Below are 26,318 nucleotides of genomic sequence, written 5' to 3' on the forward strand. Positions count from 1 at the left end.
GAATGGACGAGAATACTAAAATTCCAATAAAAATAAAAAATGACATGAATAAGCAATTCCCAAAAGATGGAATGCTAATGAGCAGTAAATCATCTTTAACTTGCTAATAATAAGAGAGAACATATACTGTTATTGTCCTTTATCAATTCATTAGAATTTCTTTGAAAGAAATAAGCTTCAATGTTGATAAAAGTACGGTAAAACTATAATCTTGTACACATTGGTGGAAATGTCGCTTGATTTTTGGCTTTCTGCTAAGTACCTTGGAAATATGAATTAAGTTGCAGTATTAAAAATTGCAGCCACTTGTATTAGTTAGGATAGAGCCTCAGATGCTGTGACAAAGAGGTGCCAAATAAAGTATCTTAAAAAAATTTATTTTTCTCCCACTTAATAGTCCATAGTAAGTGCTCTAGGTTGGAAGAAAAGCTCTGCTTTCTCTGGTCATTTGGGGGCCCTGTTTCCTTCCCTTCTCTTGCTCTGCCATTTCCAAAGTGTTAAAGCTGTGTGGTTGATGCCAGGTCACAGGTAAGTATGTGTTGCAGTTCATATGAAGGGAAAAGAAAGAAGTCTAGAATAAGCCATTTTAAACAGGAGATGTAGAATTCTGCTTACAAGGCCTCATCTAGCAAGGGAGGTTGGGAGCTATAGTCTGCTCAATTAACTACGTATCTAGCTTAAACATTATTACTTTGGAAGAAGGCCATATCCTTCAATTAAATAATTCCACTTTCTGATAGTCTATCCTAGTGAAATAAATCAGTTACAGAAAATATGTTAATTACTTAAGAATAATAATTCAGCCAAGGAGAGTAATGTTCAGTATCATACTTACTAGAGAAGAAAGGCTCTTGAAAAACATCTATGCACTATTATTGAAGGGTTTTAGAGGCCATGGTAAGGAATTAAATGAGATGGGAAACTGCTGGAAAGTTTTAAGTAGCAGAATGATTCAATTTGATTAAGAAGAACATTCTGGTTCCTTTATGGAGGACAGAGGAGGCAGTTGCCATAGTCTAGGAGACAAATGGTGATGTAGTTTGGACCAGGGTTTTAGCAGTAGCAGTGGTAGTCTTTTAAATATTAAACTTTCATTAGCTTTATAGATTTGGAAGGAGTATTTTGTCTGTGAGGCCAGATTTCCTACTTAGCCCATATAGTAAGAGATAACGGCAAAATATCACTAAGTGAGGTATTGGTACAGACACTTATCTGGAAAATGTTATTTTTAAATGTTCAAGTTAATTATGTTTATAAAGTTAAAGGTGAGCAAAATGCCAAGAAACGAAAGGATACTTCTCAAGTAAAATAATACATCAATTTCATTTTCTTGTATTTTAATCAATATGCTCTTTCCTACAGAATAATCAAAAGCACTTTAGCTTTGTTCTTTAAAGTGGATCGTGTTGTTTTTCTTGTGCTTTTATTAAAGCTATAATATCAGTGTTTAGATAATATCTATACATCCTCTTTGTTATGGAAATAATCTAGTATCAGATCAGATCAGTCGCTCAGTCGTGTCCGACTCTTTGCGACCCCATGAATCGCAGCACGTGAGGCCTCCCTGTCCATCACCAACTCCCAGAGTTCACTCAGACTCACGTCCATCGAGGCGGTGATGCCATCCAGCCATCTCATCCTCTGTCGTCCTCTTCTCCTCTTGCCCCCAATCCCTCCCAGAATCAGAGTCTTTTCCAATGAGTCAACTCTTCGTATGAAGTGGACAAAGTACTGGAGTTTCAGCTTTAGCATCATTCCTTCCAAAGAAATCCCAGGGCTGATCTCCTTCAGAATGGACTGGTTGGATCTCCTTGCAGTCCAAGGGACTCGCAAGAGTCTTCTCCAACACCACAGTTCAAAAGCATCAATTCTTCGGCGCTCAGCCTTCTTCACAGTCCAACTCTCACATCCATACATGACCACAGGAAAAACCATAGCCTTGACTAGACGAACCTTTGTTGGCAAAGTAATGTCTCTGCCTTTGAATATGCTATCTAGGTTGGTCATAACTTTCCTTCCAAGGAATAAGCGTCTTCTAATTTCATGGCTGCAGTCACCATCTGCAGTGATTTTGGAGCCCCGAAAAATAAAGTCTGACACTGTTTCCACTGTTTCCCCATCTATTTCCCATGAGGTGATGGGACCGGATGCCATGATCTTCATTTTCTGAATGTTGAGCTTTAAGCCAACTTTTTTACTCTCCACTTTCACTTTCATCAAGAGGCTTTTTAGTTCCTCTTCACTTTCTGCCAAAAGGATGGTGTCATCTGCATATCTGAGGTTATATTTCTCCTGGCAATCTTGATTCCAGCTTGTGTTTCTGCCAGTCCAGCATTTCTCATGATGTACTCTGCATATAAGTTAAATAAACAGGGTGACAATATACAGCCTTGACGTACTCCTTTTCCTATTTGGAACCAGTCTGTTGTTCCATGTCCAGTTCTAACTGTTGCTTCCTGACCTGCGTACAAATTTCTCAAGAGGCAGGTGAGGTGGTCTGGTATTCCCATCTCTTGAAGAATTTTCCACAGTTTATTGTGATCTACGCAGTCAAAGGCTTTGGCATAGTCAATAAAGCAGAAATAGATGTTTTTCTGGAACTCTCTTGCTTTTTCGATGATCCAGCAGATGTTGGCAATTTGATCTCTGGTTCCTCTGCCTTTTCTAAAACCAGCTTGCACATCTGGAAGTTCACGGTTCACATATTGCTGAAGCCTGGCTTGGAGAATTTTGAGCATTACTTTACTAGCATGTGAGATGAGTGCAATTGTACGGTAGTTTGAGCATTCTTTGGCATTGCCTTTCTTTGGGATTGGAATGAAAACTGCCCTTTTCCAGTCCTGTGGCCACTGCTGAGTTTTCCAAATTTGCTGGCATATTGAGTGCAGCGCTTTCACAGCATCATCTTTCAGGATTTGAAATAGCTCAGCTGGAATTCCATCATCTCCACTAGCTTTGTTCGTAGTGATGCTTTCTAAGGCCCACTTGACTTCACTTTCCAGGATGTCTGGCTCTAGGTCAGTGATCACACCATCGTGATTATCTGGGTTGTGAAGCTCTTTTTTGTACAGTTCTTCTGTGTATTCTTGCCATCTCTTCTTAATATCTTCTGCTTCTGTTAGGTCCATACCATTTCTGTCCTTTATTGAGCCCATCTTTGCATGATATGTTCCTGTCTAATAATCTATTAATGTATATAATTATTCACCTTATAATTTATCTGTCATATATATGTAATATTTAAGTCATCTATTTGTTTTGCGTCAAGCTTGTGATATTTTTTCGTGAGATTACCAGGTTGTATGGAATTCAATATGAGATTCCGTGAGGCAACTAATTTCCATTTGATCTCTATTGGGAATAATCCACATAAAGAATAAAACTGTTTTGAGCCAATTCATTCTCACTACTTATTGAAAAACTATCATGTTTAAGTTACTGTAAGTAATACCGAGTTGCATGACATACAGTGGGTTTATAAGCTGGTTACAGAGATCCAGTTTCCACATAAACATCTGAAGTGAAGTTGATTAACCAAAGTAATGGAAGTAATACAGTTAAAGCAGACAGAGCGAATCTTCCTCTTGATTGGGGAAGAATGTATTTTCTGGTCATTGCCGCCTAGCTTGGCTAATATTTTGCTTCATAAAAGCATAATAATTTTGGTTATTCTTAAAGGTTATATTTGTTACCATTTATCATAATAAAATTAGGGTAAAACATGGTTTTGTTATCAGCATTCAGATTTAGTATTAGTTGCAGAACATATCATAAGGAGTCTTGATAAAGCTATTATTTCCACAGTTATTACAGAAATAGAATTAGAAGCCCTGTGCCAAATTAAAGAAAATACTGAAACTATGCATATTGTTCAAATGTTCACCTCCTCCCTGCAATTTAATATTCCACCTTTGTTGCTAGGTATCTGGTAGGTGATCAGTAAATTGTCACTGAATGAATAAATAGAAGCATTAATAGAAGATCCTGACTTTCTACCTATTACTTATCTGTCTCTCTAGGTCTACAAATCTATTTCTATTGGACCGTATTATGAGTTCCCTCACAGTGGAATTATTGTAACTGGCCCTGAGTCTAGTGGTTACCTCCCTGAGATGATCTTCTGTTAACTAAAACCAGTGGTGACTAGCTTATAAAATCTACAGAGACCCCACCAATATTTTGTGATACATGTGTGTGTGTGTGTGTGTGTGTGTGTATAACGTGCGTGATAATTTACAGGAAGGTTGGGGAGTGGTAGTGATCTGCAGATAACTCCCCTGGTATTGGCATCGTGACAGTGGCTCATTTCTCACCTTCCCAGAACCAGGTGTGGAAGTCTGGTTACTTCCCATATAGCTGATAAATTCTGGCTGCAAACAAATCCAAGTGCTTTTCTTATTTTTCCTTCTGTTAGAAACAGAAGAAATCAGGCCAAAAAAATATTTTGTGAGCAAACAACAGTTCCTTATTCTGTACCACCTGCTTAAAGGCGAGCTAAAGGCACCCAAATGATGCAACCCACGAGTGTGGAAGAGGCTGGCGGATGGGCTGTCACGTCTGGCTGATCTGATGTCACAGCAGATCATGTGGTGCTCTGTGGGCAGCTGGGACTGGCCCGCCGAAAGCACATGGATTACAGTCTGAGGCTGTGATGGGAAAGTCGGCTCCTGGGCTACTGTCTCCCAGACATCAGCCTGCGGGGAAGCTGGGGGCTCTCCGATTTGCTCTGCTCCGGGACCCCTCCTGCTGCATGACTCACGGGCACAGAGCTGAGAGAAGCTGCTGCTCCCAGTAAGTGCTTAAAGAGGGGCTTTATTCAGAGCATTTTGGAAGCGGAAAGGAAGCGATGGTGTTGATGGGGGTGCCTGGAAGCCCTTTGTAAAACACTCTCCCAGAATCTGGGCTGGGCAGCATTGCTTTCTATGCCATCCTGGAGTTCACAGGCAGCGCCAATGTGCAAATGTCCCCCAGCCCTGATTTCGGTTTGTTTTCCACGTGATGTGGTTTTCTGAATTTCATTTTCTGTTTTTGTGATTGTAGTGTAGATACGCTGGATGTGGTTAAAGCGAACTGATTTCAGATTCGCAGACCCCTAGGTGGACTTGGTGTGGTCTCTGTGTGATAAGCGAGCGGGGAGAGAGGGTGGTGGCTCTCTGGGTCAGAATCACTGCTTATGTTAAGACATTGACTATGTCTGTGCTGGAGAAATATTTAGCAGTTGCCGTTTCTTTTCTGCTTTGGGTGAGTGTTGAGAGAGAAAGCAGGGTGAACCAGCAGTGAGGAGCATGTAGATTTAGAGTTACTGGTGTTGATAAATTGCCTTGTTTTTAATAGTCAAATTATGTTAGGTGGTGTCAGCTGGCGGAACAGGTGCCGGCAGTGGGAGAATGATGGAGTTCTCACTCCCTTTTCAAATTGTCTCGCCTGGTTCAAAAGCCCAATTAAAGAGTGATGAGAACTGCGAGAGTGCAGATTCCTAAGCCCAGCTTTTCGGGGCTATTTTTATTTTTTTGCTGGTAACATGTATCACATTCCCACACTTAAGCATCAGAAGAGATTCTCACCTTGGCAATGTTTAGGTGTGGCCTTTTTAGAGAACAGGAGAATAAATTCAGTAACATCTTACTGTTCTTTCTGGGCATATGACACTAAATGTTTCAGAGACTGAAAATTGTATGGTTGTAAGGGATTTTCAAGGGAAATTTAGAACAAATTGTTTGTCTTAGCATTTTTTTATGAAGACTTGACAGAGTTTTAGGTCAAGGTATATAGGATGTCCACTTGAAGGACAATAGCAAATAAATAGACTATGTCTTTAAGCATTGAAAAATATTTATTCTTTGTTTTATTTTGAGGGATAACTTTAGTCTTTTCTGTGAGTCTCTGCATGAACTGTGGACTTAGGGGCCAAAGACCAATTCCAGAAACATTTAAGCATTGAGGAAACTTTTGGGTGGGAAAGATGGTTAGGTGGGAGCAAAGAAAGTAAGCAGAGATGAGGTCTATTCTTTTTTTATAGCCTTTTGCAAGAGATGATTTAAGTCACAGAACATCACACAACAGACAAGAGCTTGCCCCACCCATAGTGCTGTGAACATGGATTATTCACTTGCCATTTTATTCCACTAAATTATATGAGCACTCAGTGCAGAGAGGGTTCCAATTCATCCTTTGAGCTCTGTGGAATAGAGTACAAGCCAAATAAAATGAAGCATAGAAAAATGAAGCTTCCCCCTGTTCTGCCCCACCCCACCTTGTCTGCCTTCCATATTGTTGAGTGAAGCCAGATTTATGCCGGAAAGGGCCTTGTCACTGCTTGTAATTTTGTTAGTTATTTCAGAGACGCTGACAAAGGCAGAGGAAATGCAGCTGGTACTCTGCCCGTGAAGTAGGTGAGCACAGTGTGAGGCGTGTCTTCAGAGGTGCTTTCACTGCCCTCTCTCTGCCTGAGACCACACCCCCTTTTTTGGCCGTGTGCCAAATACCATCTCTCTCTGAAGGGAAGCCTGATGAAGCGCTGTCCATGCTTGGGCGTGTTGATTCCTTGGACATAAACTCAAGGAGCCCTCATCTCTTTGAAAGAGAACACTGCCCACTTCTCAGGATAAAGATGCTCAAATATGGGAGTTTTAGAATTTCTTTTCTGCAAAAGTTGATACACGGCTATGAAAAGAAATGGAAGGAAATTACCCATTTCTCCATCTTACACACGCTCCATTTACTGTCTTTGCATTCCCTTGTCTTAATCTCATCTCTTTTGGCAGGCTATGATTAATGCAGAGAGGCCGTCTACACCCAACATTGCTACTTTTCAGGGAAAGCACGTGCAGGGAGGGACTTAGAGTTGAACAGACCTTATCCCCTTATTTTAAGAGGGGAAGACTGGCCAGAGTTATACATGTGGTGAGTGATAGAATTAGGACTAGCACCCAGATCTCAGTCTGCCTTCTGCAGTCACGTACGTGTCACAAGGAAAGAGTGTTTTCCTATGTCCTGAGGTTCCCCCCACCCAGCTTGAGGTTCTTTTAATTTAGGCGTGGTATTACTGGAGTTGTAAAACCACTGCAATTTCACTTTCATTAGAATATCTTGGAATAGATTGGAAAGTCCTTAAAGAGGAAATTTTCTTTTCCTTAGGGGTGTAGCATGTATATAGTCTTCACAGGTCATGTGGTGAGATCTCGAACACCTGATCATCAGTTTTCCAATCTTGCCTTCCTGGGAATGGGGACTACCTTAACTAATAAAAGTATTCTTGTTCAGTTTTGGCAAATCAAATACGCCAAGAACATTTAGAAACTTCTTTCCATTTGGGTAGTTTTCTGAGTCATATTAATGTTCTTTCTTTATGTAGGCCCTATTTATGGTGACATATTTAAAACTATTTATAAGAGATGCTTAATTTAAAATAAAATTTCAGCTTGACTTACTCTCCTAAGATTACTGCTAGACCCAAAAGAATTTTCAAAACATACTTATTGATTTAATGATAAGATATACAGAACACCACAATGCCTCTTATGAATATAAAAAATAATGTAGTCTTACACTGTTCTTCTATGGTATTAGAATGTCCATCTGTTAATTATTCAATCTAATTTTAGTCAGGGTGTGATTAACATAGTTGTTTGAAAATTTTTTTTCTAAAATATGAATAAATGTCACATTCATATATGTTAATGCTATTTGTAAAAGCAATAAACATGTAATTAGATTGGGTACAGTTTAATTACATTTTTTAGAAACCTTGACTACAATACAGAGGCCCTCTGATTATATCCTTAGTGTGCAATAATCCATTTCTACAGGTCCAGTAAGGGCATCTTTTCATTCTAGACTTTAAACTATAGTGATATATTGGGAGAAATTAGTTCTGGTAGCTTTGAGTGGTTTCAACAAGAATAATTGGAACACTGTTCTAAGAACCTGCACTCTCTAGCTCAGAAACAAATGGCTGCATGTGTGACATTTCTAAATGGTGACATAGTCAAGGAACCCTCTGAATTTTTAGTTTAGGCTTCAGGTTATGGAGAGGGGAAAAAAACAGAAAAGGGAAATTAGGCGTTAATGTTTCTAATAAGGGGGAGAGACTCCAAATAAAGGTACCACTTATTTTTTAAAAGATGTAACTAAGAGGAAATTTAAAAAAAAAAATGTTTGGTGGAGCCTCAATACAGTGAATAGCTGCTGTCATGGCTGTAAATTTCACTCTTAGGTCTTGGGTACCTGTAACTGGTTCCATGTAGGCCGAAAACACAAGCAAATATCTCTTGTTGTAAACAAAGCAACAGATTTAAGTTAATGCTAATGTGTTCACAGCCAGAGCCAAAAGCTTTTCAGGGTTATTATAACACACTGGGCTCTTAGCCCATCCATCTAAATGTCTAAAGTAGACTAAAGTTACGGATCAGCCCATTGTCTATACCATCCCACATGAGAGCCAGATGCTACTGTTTACTGTGCTAGTAACTCAGCCAGCTTCAATGTGAAATCTGAGATTGCAGTTTGGGGTCAGTGGAAGTTATAGATTGATTTTTCCAATCATGAATTCAAGCTCCTATGCTTCAGTCTGTTTTGATTAATGCTTCTTTTTAGAGCAATCTCTTAAACCTGATATATACCCAACTGTCGAAACTGTTGAGATGAAGAACTTCCTTGTGAAAACTGTTTATTGTCTTTTGGGCTATGGGTTTGGTATAGGTCTTTAGCATATTTTTGTCCTTTGTCTTGAGCACAGAAAGGAAGGCATGAAGATCTATTGCACAATACTACACTTGAAAATACCACTGCAACGCAGCCCTTGAGAAGACTGCATAGAAAAATAGTTCTGTGTATACCGATTTAGAACAAGACTACCTACTCCTCTCAGTTTCAGAGAAAATTCCATCATTCAAGACCCAGTATTGGGTTTTGTTGACTTATATATATATCTTATTTTAATCTTACTTCATTTGATTTGTGCCTTTTTATCAAATTTTCAGGAAGTATCATAAATAATAATAATAACAGCAATTGCCACGTGTTGAGAACTTCCCATATGGTATACCCTATACCAACATTTCATTTATCGTGGGCATTTCACAGATGGTAAGGTAAACTTGCATCAAAGCACATGACATCAGCCAAGATTCCAACCAGGTCTTTCTAAGTCTAAAGTTCTCTATCTTATAACTTATGCTTATTGTTTCACCTATGGATTTCTATCGAGTTGTGCACACAAACTAAAAGGTTATGACAGAGCCCTTTTTATCTATATATAATACAGATTTGGTGATGGGGGTGTAATTTACAGATGACAAGGGACTGCCTTTATTTTAGGTAAGATTTCATTGTATTAATGAATTGTGGTATGATATGGTTAAAAGGTATGGGGAAGGCTTAGAAGTAATACTAACTTGCTTATTAGTTTTACTTTAAGTATAGTATCTCGGAGAAGGCAATGGCACCCAACTCCAGTACTCTTGCCTGGAAAATCCCATGGATGGAGGAGCCTGGTGGGCTGCAGTCCATGGGGTCACTAAGAGTCTGACACGGCTGAACGACTTCCCTTTCATTTTTCACTTTCATGCATTGGAGAAGGAAATGGCAACCCACTCCAGTGTTCTTGCCTGGAGAATCCCAGGGACGAGGGAGCCTGGTGGGCTGCCGTCTATGGGGTCGAACAGAGTCAGACACGACTGAAGTGACTTAGCAGCAGCAGCAAGTATAGTATCTAGAAGACAGTCCCCATAGCAAGTTACTAATGAAAATATAATTTAACAAAATTTTGAATTACAGGATCTTATTTTTAAAAGAGTAGTTCTTTCAACTTTATCTAAAACATGGTAGACTTTACTATAAAGTCCTGTGATGATTAAGGACTTCCTAAAGTAATCAATGAAATTTAATATGCTAATGTCCAGAGAAAACCATAATTCAAAAAGATACATGCACCCCAGTGTGAAGTCAGAAAGAGAAAAACAAATATCATATATTAACATATATATATATGAAATCTAGAAAAATTTACTGATAAACCCATTTGCAGTGCAGATGTAGAGAATGGACTTATGGACACAGCAAGGGAAGGACAGAAGAGACCAATTAACATACATACACTACCATGTGTGAAATAGATGCTAGCAGGACGCAGCTGAATAGCACAGGGCACTCAGCTTGGTCCTCTGTGATGGCCTAGATGGGTAGGGTGGGAGGGAGGCTTGAGAGGGAGGGAATATATCTATACTTATATAGCTAATCATGTTGTTGTATAGCGAAAACCAATACAACATTGTAAAGCAATTATCCTCCAATTAAAAATAAATTAAAAAAAAGAAAAAAATGTAATTTAATGCACTAATACTGCAAGACAACTCTAATTCAAAAGATCCATGCACCCCAGTGTTCATTGCAGCACAATTTACAATAGCCAGGACATGGAAGCAACCTAAATGTCCATCAACATAGGAATGGTTAAAGACAATATGGTACATATATACAATGGAATATTATTCAGCCATAAAAGGGATGAAATTGGGTCATTTGTAGTGATGTGGATGGACCTAGAGACTGTCATACAGAGTGAGGTAAGTCAGAAAAAGAAAAATTAATATATGAACGCATATATGTGGAATCTAGAAAAATGATATGCTGCTACTGCTAAGTCGCTTCAGTCATGTCTGACTCTGTGCGACCCCATAGACGGCAGCCCACCAGGCTTCCCCGTCCCTGGGACTCTCCAGGCAAGAACACTGGAGTGGGTTGCCATTTCCTTCTCCAATGCATGAAAGTGAAAAGTCAAAGTGAAGTCGCTCAGTTGTGTCCGACTCTTAGCCACCCCATGGACTGCAGCCCACCAGGCTCCTCCGTCCATGGGATTTTCCAGGCAAGAGTACTGGAGTGGGGTGCCATCGCCTTCTCCAGAAAAATGGTATAGGTGATCTTATTTGTAAAGCAGAAACAGAGATACAGTTGTAGAGGACAAATGTATGGACACGAAGGGGGAAAGACAGGGAGGAATTGGGAGATTGGGATTGACACATATTCACTATTGATACGCATAAAATAGATAACTAAAGAGAACACATTGTATAGCACAGGGAACTCTCCTTAACTCACTGTGGTGGCCTGAACACAAAAAAGGTCCACAAGGGCGTGAATACGTGTGTATGTGTGGCTCATTCACTTTGCTGTACAATAGAAACTAACAGAACGTTGTAAAGGAACTATACTGTAATAAAAATTCGTTTAAAAATTTAAAAAAATATTTCACAGAACAATATTACTAAAAATCTGAAAAAGCACATTATCATATTTGTTATGTTTTCCTTCTTTTGTGTATCTTTCACGTCCCTGAACTTGAGTAATCAGTTGTCCACGTATCTTTGAAATCTAGTTCTTTAAAGAGAGGTCACATTTTACCTTTGTCTTTTCAGCTGGGCACGGTGGCTGGGACAAGATGTTGCTTGTTCACAAAATTACCATCCACTCAGAGGCCAGTTCTTTAAAGGTGTAAGGTTAATGGTTGAAACTTCAAAGTAGAATTTCTTTTGACTTTAATTTTAAGAGACTACATTGTAGAAAAACAGAAAAGCATCTAAGTAATCCAACTGAACTGCTTGTGCCTTGGTTTTTGGCAAAGCAATCTGACAAATTCTTTCATGCTAGCCATTCAGGATACCTACATATTGCTGCTGGTCTTGTTTTGACACAAGAATGCCTGAATGTGCTATCCAAGAGCTAATGCAAAATAGGTTCCAGAAAGTTTTACATATTAGATCTTTTCCTCATCTTGGTGTTGGAACATCAACTCTGCCATTTATAACTTTTCCTCATAACTCAATATCATTGGATTTATAAGAAAAGAAGCATTAAACCATCCCTAATGAAGAATGAAGCTGAGTTGCAGAGTAGATTTTGGACTATTTTACAGTCACATAATGATTTTGTTTTGCCCAGAAAAGCCTATTGGTTCTCCATGTTGTATATTTTATGCTTACTAAAACTGTCAGTATATAGAAAAGCATATTCTTTCCAGTTATAAAGTGACTTCTGGAATAATACTGCAGAATATTAAATGCCACATCCTAATATTGTATAGTATTTAATTTCAGAATAAACTAAATCCTGTAAGAACATGTGACCCAGATGTTACTAATAAAAATAATTATTACTCTAAAATTTCATACAGGGAATAATAACATTCCATGATTTTCTATTTGTTATGTACTCTGACTTCATTTTTCATTAGTGATTGAAAAGAAATTTGGAAAAAAAATATTTAAGACGAAAGTGTCTTTGTGCTATATAATCTCCCAATATGCTGCCTCAGTGAAATCTAAATTGTTGCTGTAAAAAGACAACTATATGTTTGTGTTTAGGCACTAATCTATTTAAATTATTTAAAATTCAATTTGGAAGAAACTAATGACCCCTGGCCTGGTGTATGTTAGCTGATCAACAGTTACCTGGGTTGAAAGGACACAGAATGATCTGTAGCAGCTGGGTTGTATATAGGTCTCATTTGAATGTGGGACAGTTTTTAGTTTTTCATTTGGAGGATAATTGTACAATATTCTGTTAGTTTCTGCTGTACAACAATATGAATCAGTGTGAAAGTGAAGTCGCTCAGTCGTGTCCGACTCTTAGGGACCCCATGGACTGCAGCCTACCAGGCTCCTCCGTCAATGGGATTTTCCAGGCAAGAGTACTGGAGTGGGTTGCCATTGCCTTTTCCGATGAATCAGTGTAAGTATACGCATACTCCTTCCCTCTTGAGCCTCCCTCCCCCGACCCACTCCCACCTGTCTGTCACAGGGCACTGAGCCGAGCTCCCTGTGTTATGCAGCAGTGTCTTACTAGCTGTCTGTTTGACACATGGCAGAGTATATATGTCAGTGTTACCCTCTCAATTCATCCCACCCTCTGAATGGTGGTCTTGCTTTCAGCTTAACCACCCGAAAAATAAACAGAAAAGATTTGCTCTATTGAAGAAGGGCTGGAACACAGAAATATAAAAAGGATTGAACAAGAAGAAGCCAAACGTGAGGTAGTAAGTAAGACAGATGATAGTAAGCTGAAGTGGCATTCTTTTAGACCATAGTAGCTTTAAAACACAATACACAATATTGGATTAAACAGATGGCTGGAGATACCTGATTTTCGAGATATCAGGGCAATTTTCCAACATAATTGGAAGGATCCCAAAGTCAGATTAGTTTAAGCTGTGGCCGATAATCCCAGTTAATGATTAGTTTTGATGATACATGATATACCAGATGTCTATACATTGCTTCTTTTTCCTTTTAATTTCTGATTTATGTTTTTGAGTATATAATATAATATCGTAAATTTTCCCCTGTGGCTCAGTGGTAAAGAATACACCTGCAATGCAGGTAGCTACAGGAGACATGGGTTCGATCCCTGGGTCGGAAATATCCCCTGAAGAAGGGCATGGCAACCCACTCCTGCAGAATCCCATGGACAGAGGAGCCTGGCGGGCTGCAGTCCATGGGGTCGCAAAGAGTCAGACATGACTGAAGCAACTTGGCACGCATCCTAGATTCAACAGATACAAAAGGATAAACACATCTTCTTTCTTCCATGTGCTGTAGTTGCCCTCTTCAGAGACAACTACTGATTGTAGTTCTATGTGTATTTTCTGATTATATTTCATGATTATGTATATATATGTATGTATTCAATGTGTACATATATATTAGTGTACATACACTTTTCTATGTTTTTTTCACTTAATATGTCTTGAGTATTGTTCTATATCAGTAAAGCAAATATTTTATCATGAAAAATATCAAATGTACACAAATTTAAGATATATAAGGAACTCCAGGTATCTATTATCCAGCTTCAACATACATATTAACATTTTGACAGTTTTACTATATATGTTAGAAAATATTGAGATTATCATTAATTTTGTTCCAGTGATACTGGCCTAGTTATTAAGTTAAAAAGAAAAATTCTTTATTGATTAGTGATACATGCTGATGTATTTATAAATGAGATGATATGTTGTCTGATGTTTGAAATTTACTTTAAAATATACAAGAAAAGATAGCTATAGGAGGAATAGCTTGAATCAAGATTGACAAAATGTTGAAGTTGGATGAATGCAGATTCATTGTATTACTTCTCTGCTATTGTGTATGTTGGACAATTTCTATAACAATACCTTTGCTACTCTGATTTCATCTCTAGCTCTCCTTTTTTCTCTGGAGTGTTTTAAAATAAATAGAAGATACCATGTAATTTCACCTATAAATACTTTAGTGTGTGTTCCTAAGGCATACTGGACAAAAACCCACTACAATGCTATTATCACACTCAGAAAATTGTTATCTTTAAATATATTTTATAATAAAATCCAGTCTATTTTTACATTTCCCTGATTTTCTCAAGAATGTCTTTTTAAAGTTGTTTTGTTTAAATTAGAAGCCAAATCAAGTCCACATATGGCATTCATTAAAACTTTTAAACTTTAATAATTCTCTTGCTTAAAAAGGCCATTTATTCATTTAAGAAACTAAGTCGTTTATCCTAAGTTATTTTACCCCACCATCTGGATTTGACTGTTCCCTCCAGGTGTTGTTCAACTTGTTCCTCTACCCCATATTTGGGGCTTGATTGTATTCAGATTGAATATTTTTGGCAAGAATCCTTCCTGGGTGGTGCCTGCTGTGTTCTGCTGTGTTGATACATCACCTTAGGAGGCTCATAGTGCTCACTTTTCACTTTGAGTGATTCAGAAATTGAGCAGAGGATTTGGGTGGTGTCGGTCTGATCTGCCTATTGTAAAGTTTCCCTTCAACATTTTATCTAATGTTTTTGGCATCCTGTGATTATTACTGCCTCAGTCTTGGACACGGCTGAAGCGACTTAGCAGCAGCAGCAGCTGCTGCAGTCTGTTATTCCATTAAGGTGGCAAAATGATTTTCTAGCTCTTCCATTCCTTATTTGTGTGTACAAAAATGTTTCCCATATCAACTTTTTGATTAATCTAAATACAGTTGGCTTATTCTTTTAAAGACCATATGGCATTTTGTTGTTGTTCAGTTGCTAAGTTGTGTCTGACTCTTTGCAACCCCAAGGATTGCAGCATACCAGGCTTCCCTGTCCTTCACTGTCTCTCAGAGTTTGCTCAAACTCACGTCCGTTGAGTTGATGATGCCATCCAGCCATCTCATTCTCTATTACCCTTCTCCTGCCTCAAACTTTCCCAGCATCAGGGTCTTTTTCAGTGAGTTGGCTCTTTGCATCTCATGGCTAAAACACTGGAGCTTCAGCTTCAGCATCAGTCCTTCCAATGAATATTCAGGGTTGATTTCCTTTAGGATTGACTGGTTGATCTCCTTGCTGTTCAAGGGACTCTCAAGAGTCTTCTCCAACACCACAGTTCGAAAGCATCAATTCTTCGGTGCTCAGCCTTCTTTATGGTCCAACTCTTATCTCACTAAGACCTCATCTATCAAATCATGGCCACTTTTTCTCTCTCACCTCTATGGACTTTGGCTTCTAGCATCTCCTCTCCTTACTTTCTGATCTATTTTTCAATTCTCAGAAGCACCAAATGTTCATGAAGTAAGGAGACATTTTGCAGTACTCCTTTGTCCCTGTTATTGGATAAAACTGGTCTTTCTCAGCATTACCTCATTTCTTTTCTCCCATGTTCCTACATAATAGCTGACAAGCGCTTTTCTTTCACTGGCCCCAGGTTTTTTAGATATACAGTGTACAGGAAGGTTAAGTGATTTGAAATGATATGTCGAAGATAATAACGGAGTCAGCACTGCAGACTGGAAAAGAACAGTTGGCTCCCTGATGCTTGATCAGGCCGTTTTCAATGAAATCTGCTGAAGGGGCACACTCATATTTTAGTAACAGTCTGGAAAACAAGAGGTACTTTTGGTAATTCTAGTGATACTCTATCTGCTTTGACAGAAACATACCATGAACATGTGCTGAGTCTTTAAAAAGTGGTGAGGCTAAATATTTTGACAAATTTAAATGACTTTTAAGTATCGAAAAGTGGTTTTGGTTAAGATGAATGGTGTATTAATGAGATTTGGAGCAATCACAAACTCTCACAGAATGGTTTTGTTACTTAAATGAAAAATAAAATATAAAGCAGAGGAAAAAGATCAGGAAAATGGAGGCCGCTTATTTTTTCAGTCACTTTACAGTTAATCCATGACAAGTTAGTTGAGATGCCAATGACCAACTTTAAACAATAATGACCCATCTCTGCTCTTTAAATGAAAATTTTATGCGCCCAGGATGAAGGATGATATTAAAAAATTCATATGTAGTTGAAATTTTGTCTTGCACATTCTTAGTACCTGGGACTTCTTCAGAGGAAAACCTCTAAAAAATGCTTTCATGTTGTGTGTTCAGTTACATGACGAATCATTAACAAGTTTAAAAAATGTTAACAAGAAAAAATACTTCTGAACTCTGAGCTTCTGACATCAAGAGTTATTAGACTTGAGTTCTTTTTCAGGAGCTATTTAACGTTCTTTCACATATTGTACCAGCTGTCAGAGACCTGGCTTACAAACAGATCTGGAGTTGTATGGAATCCGAAGGAAACTGATGAATAGAGGTGACTCTCTCTTTTTTTCTGTAGAATGAGGAGCAAGAGGTCTGCCATTTCTTGGAAATTTTGCCCAGTAGCCTGGTAATGTAGACATCTTCCAGGCCTTCTTGCAGGAAGAATTACATGCACAAACCATTATCCAAAACTGACCAAATCATTCTTAGGCACAGCTTTGCAGCATAAATACTTACTCCTGCACTCAACAATACCCCTGCCTCACTGGGCCAGCCCTTGTACCTTTACTGAAAGGCGTGGTTATTTCTGTTACTTCTGACTGTGAAGAGGTGAATTTCTGATAGCCCCCACTGAATATTCAAACCCAAATTATTTTGTTAATTTCAACTGTTTTCCATTAAAATAATATGTGCTCCTTATTAAAAACATTCAATAGAATTCGACTCAGCTTTGCCAGCAGCTTTTGTGTGGGAGAAATTCATATTAAATTAGAGCTTCTCCCTCAACTCTTGTGTTTTCATCCAAATACCAGAAGCTCCACTGAGGTCTCCCATTTGACTTATCTGAGGACACCTGGCAGTGATGTGAAAAGGGCCCTAGAGCAGCATCTACCAAACTGGAGCTCTAGGGGTCCATGAACTGTTAAAGATGCTCTGTATCAAAGAGTGTTCTGAGGGAGTTCCCTAGTGGGACTTCGCACTTTCACGGTTGTGGCCCCAGCTTCAGTCCTTGGTCGGGGAACTAAGATCCTGCAAAAGGCAGGATGCAGCCAAAAAAAAAAAAGTATTCTGAGTTGAATAAGATCGAAATACATTGTATGCTCCTCCCACGCGCGTTCCTCTTTAATATACATTAGCATAAGGGAAAGGTACTGAGAATTCTTGCTATTGTCTATGATTCTAAATACATTTGACAATAAAATATTTTTCTATTTTTTTAAAAAGAATAATTATCAGTAGTCTTCTCGAGGATATCAGTGTATCATGTTCGGTAACTGTTGTTCTTAATGTGGTCTTTGATTCTAAAACTTAACTATATTGCCCTGAAAAAATAAAAAAAAAAGCCTATATTACAGTTGACTCTAAATATCTCCTAAATGACATATTTCCTATTTAATTTTCTACTTATGTGGAACTTAGTTTATTTAGATTTTAAGGCAACCAACTTTCATAATTTAAATTCAAAAATTGATATTAAGAATAACTTGTATTTCTGTTAATAAATATTTAGAATAGTATTACATGCATACAAATGTTATGTGACTGTGACCACACAAACAAAATTGTTTTAAGAAGGGAGATAAGGTCTTGATTTTTTTCAAGGTGTGTAGAAAAATTGACAATTTCGGAATCACCAGACTACTTGAATCTGTTAATTTGTTGAAAAATTATATTCATCTTTTTCCAATTTTGAGAAGACAGTTCCTCTAAAGGGGTCCAGAATGGTACTGGTAACTTATGTTGATTCTCCTGAAAGCTTCCAACAATGGTGTGAAGAGACCTTTAGCCTCCCCTTCTGGGTTCATGGAAAGATGGTCCTTAGCATAGGTTGGCAGTGCAATCTTTGTCAGATAAGACTTTCATTGTACTTTCTTTGTTTCTTTCTTATGACACCAGTCACTTTTTAATCATGCATTATTAGTTGTGTATTATAGTTTATCTGTACCAAGTAAAGTTCCTGAGGGTATATATCTGTCATGTACCTGTTTCAATGCTTTTCCCTTAGCATGGACTGGACCAGTGTTTGTCAAATGAATGACTCAATGAATGAATGAATGCATTAATTTAGAATGGAAATCCTAGCAGTATCAGCTGTGTATGTCAATTATCCATCAGTTGATCCATGCATTTATATCCTTCCCTACTTAAAATTTGAGGAAACTCCCAAAGATACATATATAGAGAGATTAAGGAAAAAGCTAAATTAAAATTAGGTAAGATAATTAGGGCAAGGAAAAGTGTTGGAAAGTAAAATGAATAGGACTGAACCTTGTTCTGAAAAATATATACCATAAAATCTTATGCATTTGCAAGGGGAGAACATTGAGTTGGTGTTAAACTTACTAGAAGTGTATGAAGGAAGCAGTTGATTTTCTATATCTAGAAAATTATGTTGCCAGTTGCTCACATGAAACAGTTATTGCAACTATGACCAGAGAGAAATTCTTCTCATGGTATATCAGAAGGAGTTTACTGTGTAGTATAAAGAATAATGTATTCAGCTTATCTTTAAGCACAGCAAGGCATTTCAAAGAGTATTATATTACCTTTGGTTTATACTGATAGCATCTTCACCATAACTTATATAAAGAGTACAGCTGTGGAAAGGGATAAACAGTGGTTCATGAAATCCTGTGATAAAAACAGAATTGCAAAATATCTGTTAAACATTTTTTGGAAAATCTGTGTTTAGCAATTAATGTGGATATAAAGTTTCAATAGCAGGTAAAAGAAAAAAATGTGTAAGACTATAAAATGTATTATATAATTATTAGAATAAATTATAATCAATTAATAGAAACCGTTGTCTGGAGATGGGGCTCAAATATTGATGAGCATTATTTACTGTTTTTTTTTTTTTTTTTTTTTTACTTTTCTATGTATAACTATAGAATGCAGCAAACAGAACTAGTTGTTAAAGAGCAGGGAAAATTCAGTTAAATAGAGAATCTATTTCTTTTTAGGTTGTAATTTAAGCTCCTTTTCAGTAGAAGGAAATGGACTCTAGTGAAAATTCATAGATACCAATTATCCCAGAAAATGATTACTTAAAGAAAGGTGAGAGTAGAAACCAATTAAAGAAGAGCATGCACCTGGAGCCTTCTCTGGGGATGGGAAAGTTGGATAGAAGTGTTGTAACTGCAGGGATGTGATAGCAATAGTATGTCTTTGGGGAAATTAGCTGTCAGTTTCTTATGTACTTGTGTGGATTTTATATTGCCATCTTGTAACAGAGGCACCACCAACGTCAGTTTGGAGATATTTGTCCACATGCAGAAATTTACTGAGGGCTTCCCAGGTGGCTCATTGGTAAAGAATCTGCCTGCCAAGTAGGAGCCACAGGAGATATGGGTTTGATCCCTGAGTGGGGATGATCCCCTGGAGGAAGAAATGGCAACCCGCTTCAGTATTCTTGACTGGGGAATCCCATGGACAGAAGAGCCTGGCAGGCTGCAGTTCATGGGGTCACAGAGAGTCAGACATGACTGAGGTGACTGAGCACACACAAAAATTTACCAAAGAGTTTTTTAAAATGTGACATCCCCAGAGTTAAATCTTGGGGAATTTTTTGGCTTGTTGTCTTAATATTAGAAATTCTGAGGTTGGGGTAAAACCTTACTCTGACCTCCGTCCTTACTTCTGACTTGTGGTGTTGGTGCTGGCAAGGGTAAGCAGACAGATCTAGGATGGTAAATAAGCCTTCTTATTTGGTTTCTGATTTCTTTGAGTCACCATACATTCAGGAGTTTTAAGCCACATAAAAAATTATAATCCTGACCCTCAAAATATTTTCTCCGACTCTTTTCTCTTTACTTTTTGAAACAGTAGTCTTGCCCAACTGTATCTCCTTCCTTCCTATTAACTTCTAATAGGCTGACCCCTACAATTTCACTGACTTTGTGCCAGCAAAAGTCCCCAAGTTTATTAGCCTCTTTTAAATCTCCATCTTAGTTTTCCTGTGCCCTATTTTATATTTCTAAACCAGTCTTCTTCCCGTCTGGAGTATTCTCCTCTCTCTTGACCTTCTCCTACCCGTGTGGCTATTTCTTTTTGGCCTTGTAAAGTGCCTTTCTTTACCTTTTAGAGATTATTCTTTTGTGTATTTCTCTAGGTTTTCTCTCCTTTTTCTGGTGATCTCATTCATCCTGAGGTTTCCACTATATGCTGATGATCCCTGCAGTAGTCAGAGTGAGGCTGTGCTGCTGCAACAAAGAGGTAGACGGGTGATTCTGCTCCATCTGGTCACCCAGGACCTCAGTTTTCTTCTCTCTTGTTCCTTCACCATCTGCTAATGTGCTGTCTTTATTTGTACCGTCTGCAGTAGCCCAGTAGCACCATGTCTGTGTTCTAACCCCCAGGAAATGAAGATCAAGAATGGCCTAAGGAAGTGGCAGGAAAAAAAAAGAAAACTATGCAGTGTTTCTGCTGAAATTGCATTGATGAGGATGTAGTCTGCTGACCCCCTGTAGTATCTAAAGGGGTTGGGAGTGAGCTTAATGACTAGGAGGATGAAGGGGAGAAGGCAGAATTATTGGTCCCCACAAAAATACCTTTAGCCCCACTCTCTGATGTTCCTCATTCACAGATCTGTCTGCTTTTTGATGTCTTCATTTTAAAATATATTTCATTAGTTTTTTTTTTAATTTCAACTTTGTTGAGGTGTAATTAACATAAAATAAGATATTTAAAGTATATGTTGTGGTGATTTGATTACATAAACATTGTGAAAGAATCTTCTCATTTAATGTGATGTCTTCTTCTGTGTGTCCTGTAGACATCTCAAACTCAACATGTCAAAATGAAACAAATGTGAACTAATTGTTTTCTCCAAGTCTACTCCTCCTAGCAAACTTTCTCATTCTTAGTTAGTGGTCATTACTATGTTGCTTGAACTGTAAAAACCTTGTTGTTCAGTCACTAAGTCCTGCCTGATTTTTTGAGACCCCATGAATTGCAGCATGCCAGGCTTCCCTGTGATTCACTATCTCCTGGAGTTTGCTCAAACTCATGTCCATTGAGTCAGTGATGATATCTGACCATCTCATTCTCTGCCCCCCTCTTCTCCTCCTGCCCTCAATCTCTCCCAGTATCAGGGTCTTTTCCAATGACCGTTTTTTTTTTTTTTTTTTTTTTATTCCTCATGGCAAATTTGTGACCAGGTTCTATATATTTTATTTTGGCCATGTTGCATACGGGATGCTAGTTCCCTGACCAGGGATAGAACTCTGCTCCCCGGAAGTGGAAGTGCAGTGTCTTAACCACCAGGCTATCAGGGAAATCCCTCCAAATTCCATATATTTAAATTATTGAATCCATCCTTCTACCACTGTCTATATCGATCTAGACCCTAAGAAACTTTATCTTGGGACTTCCCTGGTGGCCCAGTGGCTGGGACTCTGCACTCCCAGTGCAGGGAGCCTGGGTTTGATCCCTGGTCGGGGAACTAGATCCCACATGCCACAACTAAGACCTCACCCAGCCAAGTAAATAAATAAAAATAAATATTAAAAAAAGCTGTATCATGTATTATTTCTGAAGCCTTCTGACTGATCTCCAGTCCAAAAGTTGTTTCCTTAAATGTCTGTCCTCTCCACACAGCCACCATATTTATCTTTCTAAAACACATATGGATGATTAAAATTCCTTAATGACCCTCCATTTGCTGTGGGTTTTCTTTAAATATGATTTTTAGAAATGGAACTCCTTTAAGATAAATACTACTCCAAAGTCCCCCTATAAAAATATGCAGAATTACTGAATGGACATTGTCCTTAGAATGTCATTTGAAAATTACTGGCCTCGGGATTTTAATTCAGTACTTGCTGATAATTAGAAGTCTCTCACAACCCAGCCCTAGCTGACCTTCTCAAACTTACCTTTAGCCAGTATATCTATCATCTCTGTTCTAGTCACGTGGCATCAGTCACTCCTCCAACATGAGTCAGGTTCTCCTGGGTCTGATTTGCTCCTGTTTCTTCAGTCCAGTGGTGCCTGCCTGACCATGCCAGTACTCACCTGAGAGAGCATGAGCTTTGGAGCTAGAAGCTCATCTGAGCCTTGATTTCTTCTTTGGAAAAATGGATTAAATAAGAGTATCTACACAAAGTACCGAGGCCAAAGAGAACCTTAGAATGTCAGTTTCTTCCCTCCCCTTCTCAAGCGTCACTTCTGTATTTCTGTGTGTGTGTGATTACTGCAGGAAGAAGTTGGTTTCCCCAGTCTGTGTTTCTATACCATTTGACAATGCTTCTGTGGGCTTCCCTGGTGGCTCAGTGGTAAAGAATCCATTTGCCAATGCTGGAGAGTCAGGTGTGATCCCTGGATCAGGAAGATCCCCTGGAGTAAGTAATGGCAACCCTCTCCAGTATTCTTTCCTAGGAAATCACATAGACGAAAGAGCCAGTGGGCTGCAGTCCATGGGGTCATAAAAGACTTGGGCATGACTTAGCAACTAAACAACAACAACAACGTTTCTATCAGAGAACTTTAAATTATTATATTTATTTATGTACATGGTTGTCTCACCTGTTGGACTTTGAGCTCTTTGAAGACAGAAGTCTTGACTCACTCACCTTTGATCCTTGTGCTAGGGAAAAACAGATATAAAACAAGTGTCTTTTAAGCTGATGTGCATTGAATTGAATTGAAATGAAATGGATTTGTAGTAGACCAATAAAGGTCAATCAGTTTTCTTGGCTCCGACTTACCCTTCCCATGAGGAATGGTAAAGGAGTTTGATGGATGTGCATATGCTGTTTTGTAATAAAAAGGAGCAGACTTCTGATTTTGAACATGAAATGGCAACTGCTGGACTGTGAAACAATCTGCAAAATTGCATTTATTCTGGAGTGTTTTGTTTTGGCATCAGTAGGGTAGAATGTTGTTTCATAGTCCATGTTTATTGAACCATGTAAGGGATTTACAGGAGCATCTGTTTGGAGGCCAGAGTTGAAGTGGGGCACAGTCCCAAAAAAGTGACATGTAAGACAAATTGATGTATTCAAGCATTCAGAGTTGACAATATAATCTGCTATTTTTATAGAGGACGTTTTGGCACTTGAACCAGGGTATATATTTATGTGACAAAATCAGGCTTAACATCAGCTTCCCCCTATCAAACAAATGAACAAATTATTCTTCATTTCTTTTTTTTAAATGTAGTAAAAAAATATAACACATGATTTACCTTCATAACTATTCTTGTGTGTGTATGCTTAGTCACTCAGTTGTGTCCAACTCTTTGTGACCCCATGAACTGCGGCCTGTCAGGCTCCTCTGTCCATGGGGATTCTCCAGGTAAGAATACTGGAGTGGGTTGCCATGCACTCCTCCAAGGGATTTTCCTAACCCAGGGATTGAACCCATGTCTAGCTAATTAAAGGCAGATTGTTTACCGACTGATCTACCAGGGAAGCCCAAGAATACTGGAGTATCCCTTCTCCAGGGGATCTTCCTGAGGAATTGAACCAGGGTCTCCTGTGTTGCATGTGGATTTCTTACCAGCTGAGCTGCAGTGAAGCCTTCATAACCATTCTTAAGTGTATAATTTAGTAGTGTGTACTTACAATACTGTACAACAGATCTCTAGAACTTTTTCATCTTGTAACAGTGAAATTCTACACCCACTTAACAGTAATTCTTCTTTTTGCTTTATCCCTGCCTTTGGCAACCACCCTTTTAGTTTCTATTTCTGATTTTGACTTCTCTAGATACTTCACATGAGTGGTATCATGGAGCATTTGTCCTTTCATGACTGGCTTATTTCACTTACAATATTCTTGAGGTTCATCCATGTGGTAGCATGTGACAAGATTTCTTCCTTTTTAAGGCTGCATAATATTCTATTATTTATATATGCCACATTTTATTTATCCATTCACCTGTCAATGAACATTTGGATTATTTCCATCTCTTGGCTATTGTGTTAATGCTGTGATGAACATGGGTGTATAAATATCTTGGAGATTTTCTTTTGAATTCTTTTGGATAAATACCCAGAAATTGGATAGGTAGATAATATGGTAATTCTGTTTTTCATGTTCTTTTCAATAACGGCTGTACCTCCATGTTCTTTTCAGTAATGGCTGTACCATTTTGCACTTCCACCAATGGGCACAAGTGGTTTCAGTCTCTCTTCATTTTCACCAACTGTGTTATTTTCCTTTTTTTTTTTGTAATGGCCATCCTGATGGGAGTGAGGTAGTATCTCATGTCATTTTGATTTGCATTTCCCTAATGATTAGTGATGTTAAGTGTCTTCTTTGGAGAAATGTCTATTCAAGTCCTTTGCCCATTTTTTTAATTGGATGCCATTGTTGTTGAGTTTTTCCTTACATACTTTGGATATTAACCCCTTATCAGATATATGATTTATAGTTATTTTCTTCTATTCTGTAGGCTGCTTTTTTCATCCTATTGGTTGTTTATTTTGATCTTCAGGAGATTTCAAGTTTAATGTAGTCTCACTTATCTATTTTTGCTTTTTTTGCCTGTAGTTTTGGTGTTCTATCTGACTTTTTAATTTCTTTCAATGACATTATCAGTATTTGTATTATATGGGTCTGAAGTCTTGAAGTTACCCCTCTTTATTCTTTCTTGTCCCCTGTAATTCATAGTTCTCTAATACCCCTCAATTCTGTAGTAGTTCTTGTACCCATTCTCTCTCCACTCCACTGCACATCTGGTTGATCAGTCCTCTCAGGATTTCTCTGTCTCCTCATGTGTTGTCTCTCACTTTTCCAGGCTAGTTGATTCACTGCCTCTAGCTTATACTTCTTAAAGAAGCATGTGTCTCATCACAGATCTGTTTAGAATACTTAATGTTTGCCCATTGCTATCCAGAAATGTCTAAATTTTTCTAAAAGCTGGCTCTGACTTACTTTTCTAGCCTATCATTTGTTCCTTTCTCTCATTCCCTACACAGACTTTATGGTTTAGTCAGTCAGGATTAATCGCCTTTTCTTATGATGCCCCATAATTTTCTGATTTTGCCTGTGCTGGTCTTTTTGCTTGGATGCTTTAGCATGCATTAGTGACCTGTGTTTGGTTATTCATCTCTCTGTCTGCCATCTTCTGCACTTATTTCTTTATACTCACTCCTAGGGAATTCAGCTTTAACTATAACCTATATGTTGATATTTCTTAAATCAGCATCACTGTGTATGGTCTCATTGCCTGAAGAACATTATTGAGGTTTTAGGGGACTAATGACTAGCACTCAACCGCCACACCCGGATATGAGCTAGGTAAGAGATAGACTGGGAGTAAGTCAAATGAAACCAAAAAAACATCTTTACTATTAATAAAGTTGCAACTGGAAAAAGTGGCTTATACTTAGGAGAAATCGAATTCCTCATACTGGGCCTAAAACTAGACAGTCCACTTTAAAACTTGAACAGGTGGAGGATGAGCAGGATGTTCCTCCTCCTGGTAATTGCTGCCCAAGATAAGTGGAAAAAGGAGAGATGTGGGACTTGTCCAGCTTTTACTCTCAAATTCCTCAATCAGCCTCATGTGAGGAGGAGTGAATGAGGAGATGGAGTGAAGCTGGGGGATTGCACTACTGGACATTCATCCACATGGAGGAAACATCGGGAGTGGGAGGAACATTTCTCCTTCTCCCCTCCACATACCTATCTCCTTCCTGATGGCTCAGGCTCATCCCAGGTCCATGTTCATCACATCCTGCTCAAAGACAGCTTTCCTTCCTGACTACTCTTATTACATTAGAACTTCTCAAGTAACTTGACTTTGCTCACTTGCCACAAGTATAATATCATTCAGTTCAGTTCAGTCTTTCAGTCACGTCCGACTCTTTGCGACCCCATGGACTGCAGCACACCAGGCCTCCCTGTCCATCACCAACTCCCAGAGTCTACTCAAACTCATGTCCATTGAGTCAGTGATGCCATCCAACCATCTCATCCCCTGTTGTCTCCTTTTCCTCCTGCCTTCAGTCATTCCCAACGTCAGGGTCTTTTCAAATGAATCAGTTCTTCACATCAGGTGCCCAAAGTATTGGAGTTTCAGCTTAGACATCAGTCCTTCCAATG

The 26,318-nt window shown here is 38.5% G+C and overlaps 1 protein-coding gene across 1 annotated transcript in view; it reads left to right on the forward strand.

The window, feature by feature from the left end:
* Nucleotides 1–4,644: 4,644 nt before the first annotated feature.
* Nucleotides 4,645–26,318, forward strand: part of ANK2 (ankyrin 2) — a 584,595-nt gene continuing 562,921 nt past the window's right edge. The window contains exon 1 of the mRNA XM_086407163.1: nucleotides 4,645–4,791. The gene's annotated coding sequence lies outside the window, so the exon portion shown is untranslated. The remainder of the gene's footprint in view (nucleotides 4,792–26,318) is intronic.

This window comes from Bos grunniens, chromosome 6 (genome assembly GCF_055505025.1).
Source record: "Bos grunniens cultivar Pamir isolate PY7600 chromosome 6, Bosgru_T2T1.0, whole genome shotgun sequence".
Classification (NCBI taxonomy): domain Eukaryota; kingdom Metazoa; phylum Chordata; class Mammalia; order Artiodactyla; family Bovidae; genus Bos; species Bos grunniens.